This window comes from Carassius carassius, unplaced genomic scaffold (genome assembly GCF_963082965.1).
Source record: "Carassius carassius unplaced genomic scaffold, fCarCar2.1 SCAFFOLD_56, whole genome shotgun sequence".
Taxonomy (NCBI): domain Eukaryota; kingdom Metazoa; phylum Chordata; class Actinopteri; order Cypriniformes; family Cyprinidae; genus Carassius; species Carassius carassius.
In genome coordinates, this window is record NW_026775126.1 from 96871 (window position 1) to 100679 (window position 3809).

Sequence of the window (3809 nt, forward strand, 5' to 3'; positions counted from 1 at the left end):
CTCTTAAGAGGCACCCCCCTTTGTCTTTTTTTTTCCGGAAATGCTCATTCTGAACTCAAATGGTTGCAACTCAAGAATGCTTTGGAATATAGATGTAAGATTGGTCTTGTTTTAAAGCTGTTTGGCAGATTTTTGTAGAAGTGAAATAAATTAAGAAAGTTAAAAGAGAAAAAAAGTTATAGAAGTTTGAGTTTATGAAAATGTTAAATGTTAAAATTTTATTATTCATATTTTATATAAAATATATATTTTCAAAACCTGGTGGACTCTAAAAAAGCAAAAAAATCAAAGCCAAACATCTGAACAAGCTGTGTTTCAAATTTTAGGTTGATATCTAAAAAAATAAGTTTTCAGTAAGATTTTTTTGGGCGCAGTACCAAACTTTTTTACTAGTTGACATTACTGCCCATAAAAGGGTGCCTCCATTCCATATGTTGTTTCAGTGATTTGAACCATTTTTTTTTCATAAAATTTATGAAGTAGACATTCTATTCTAAAGTAGTTTTGGAAGTTTGGCAGATTTTTTAATGAATTCAACCCCTAAGTAACACAAAAATAACATGTGTGTGCTTTATAGCTCGCTGCCACATCGCAAATGGTGAATCTATAATTTTTATCTTTGTATTTAAAACATTTTCAGACCTTTTTCTAAAAGAATTGAATGGATGCTATCTTTTGAACTCGACATGAAAACAAACTGAGTTCCTCTTCAGGAACTCGAGCTGCGTCGAGAACGATTGGGGAACGCCCCCAGCGTGACGTCTCTGAATCATGTGTGTAATCAGTCCAATGGATGGGCGAGACGTCATAGGCGGGTGATGTCAGAGACCAGGAAGCATAAAAGCAGGAGAGGCGCAGCCGGCACCAGCCTTTCTGTCTTCAGCAAGCGCTCTCTGTGTGTGTGTACTGTTCAAAGAACTTTTACGTTTGTGAGTTTTATTTAGTGTTGTTTGTCATCCCCCAAAAGTATGCCAAAAGCACCCTCCAAGACCAAACACAAAATGGGTGAAGGCAAGCAGCGTTTCAGACTGTGTGTTCCTCCCTGTCTTCGCTATATCTCAGGCGGGGATACAAACAGTTTGTGCGTTGCTTGCCTGGGAGCGGAGCATGCAAGAGTCGGCTCTCGAGGGGGCCAACTGCCCGCATTGCGAGCAGGCTTGACCTGCATGTTCTCCGTTCCCGGTGGGCTCTCTTCACCGAGGGAGCCTTCGCTAGCGTTCCCTGCGGCATTGGTCCCACTTCCGCAGAGGCGGAGCAGCGATCTCGCTTGTGGGGTTCGCAGTTGGATTTGGCAGAGGGAATGGAGACGGGCGAGTCCCTATCTTCTTCCTCACCTGCCAGATCCAGCGCCCGCTCTCAGGGATCGGAAGTGCACTCCGGCGCTACTTCTCCCCGGGGAGCGGGTTCTGCGTTTCATCTATCTTCCTCCGAGGAGGTTGATGTGGTGAACGTCACTGAGGATTCGCCCCCTCAATCGCCCCAGTATGAGGAGCTTTTGGAGGTGGTTACTCGTGCTGTGGCCAAGTTTAACATCGAATGGCCAGCCGAGAAAAAGGCTGAACCGCAGAAAAGTAAACTTGATGAGCGTTTTCTGCGAACTAAGCCGCCACCTCCGCGCCGAAGCCTGCCTTTTTTTCCCGATTTGCACGCTGAGATGTGTAAATCATGGAAAAAACCCTTCTCGGCCCGCGTCTTCATCCCCGTTTCTGATCACTACGGCAACGTAGCGGGGATGAATGAGTGCGGTTATAAGGCGATGCCCCGGGTTGAACAGACGCTCGCGAGCTATCTGTCTCATGGCGAAGCATCGTCATTAAAGGCTCCGGCGCTGCCCTCCAAGCCGCTGCGTACAACATCAGCGCTAGTGGGCAAGGGGTACTCGGCAGCGGGTCAGGCTGGTGTGTCTCTGCACACCATGGCGGTGTTACAGGCGTACCAAGCCGATCTACTGAAAGATTTAGATGAGCAAGAGCACGTGAGATCTTAGGATATCACGGAGCTCAGGGGGACCGCTTATTTATCTCTCCGCACTACCAAAGAGACCGTGCGTGCTATTGGGCAGTCCATGGCAGCAATGGTAGCAGCAGAGAGACATTTGTGGCTCACCCTGTCTGACAAGGGAAGTCGTGGTCTAATGGTTAGAGAGTCGGACTCCCAATTGAAAGGTTGTGAGTTCGAGTCCCGGGCCGGCAGGAATTGTAGGTGGGGGGAGTGCATGTACAGTTCTCTCTCCACCTTCAATACCACGACTTAGGTGCCCTTGAGCAAGGCATCGAACCCCCAACTGCTCCCCGGGCGCCGCAGCATAAATGGCTGCCCACTGCTCCGGGTGTGTGCTCACAGTGTGTGTGTGTGTTCACTGCTCTGTGTGTGTGCATTTCGGATGGGTTAAATGCAGAGCACAAATTCTGAGTATGGGTCACCATACTTGGCTGAATGTCACTTCACTTTCACTTTTCACTTTTCATGAGAGAAAAGGACAAGGTTTGTCTGATGGACGCCCCGCTTGTGTCCTCGGGCCTGTTCGGTGACGCTGTTAATTCTGTCGTCGACAGGTACCAGGAGGCACGCAAGCAGGCGGCGGCGTTCCAGCAGTTCCTCCCACGTCGCTCTCTAAATCCGGAGGCTGCCGGGCGGGGGCAGCCTCCACCGAGTACCAGCTCCTCATACAGGGAGGCACAAAAACAGAGCGTCGCCTCATGTGCTCTGGGTCGGGGGCTTCTAAGTCTAAGCCGGATCTGCGGACCATACTTAAGGCTAAGAGGTCTTCGGCCAATAAGCCCTGACGCCACTGGCCCGGGCTTATGAGAGCAGTCCCCTCTGTGGTACAGCGGGTTACACCGCATTACACGGTGTCCATCTCACCTCAGTGCCCTCAGGAGATCGTTCTGCCAACCCTGCCGGAGTTACAGGGTTACACTAGAGGTCAGTCTCGAGAGACTGACTCCCTTAGTAGATTATTTAGCAACGTGGAAACTACTGCCAAATGTGTCTCAATGGGTCCTGCACACTGTAGAAAGAGGCTACACAATACAGTTTGGTTCTTCTCCGCCTCGATTCAACGGGGTTTCACCCACGCTGGTGGGTCCCGAGCAGGCTCTGGTTATGGAACAGGAAGTGCACGCTCTTCTGAGGAAGGAGACCATCGAGGTGGTCCCTCCTCACGACAGGGAGTCAGGGTTCTACAGCCGGTACTTCATTGTTCCAAAGAAGGATGGGGGGGTTGCGTCCCATTTTAGATCTGCGTCTAGTGAACCGCTCAGTCAAGCGATTGAAGTTCAGGATGATCACACTCAAACAGGTTGTGTCTCAGATCAGGTCCGAGGACTGGTTTGTCACGATAGATCTAAAAGATGCATATTTCCATATCTCCATCCTTCCCCTACACAGGAAGTTTCTGAGGTTTGCTTTCGGGGGTGAAGCGTACCAATATCGAGTACTTCCCTTTGGCCTTGCACTCTCACCCCGCACTTTCACGAAGTGTGTGGATGCAGCCCTGGCTCCGCTACGACTCCAGGGCATCGCATACTGAACTATATCGACGATTGGTTGATTTTAGCTCAATCAGAGCAGATGGCGGTTCGGCATCGAGATGTCGTTCTCGCCCACATGAGAGAACTGGGGTTAAGACTGAACGCCAAGAAAAGTGTGCTTTCTCCAGTACACAGAACCAGTTATCTGGGCGTGCTGTGGGATTCGACCATGATGCAGGCACGCATGTCACCTGCTCGGATCGAGTCGATCCTCGCCACAGTCGCGAGAGTGAGAGAAGGCCAGTCACTCACTGTCAAGCAGTTTCAAAAACTGTT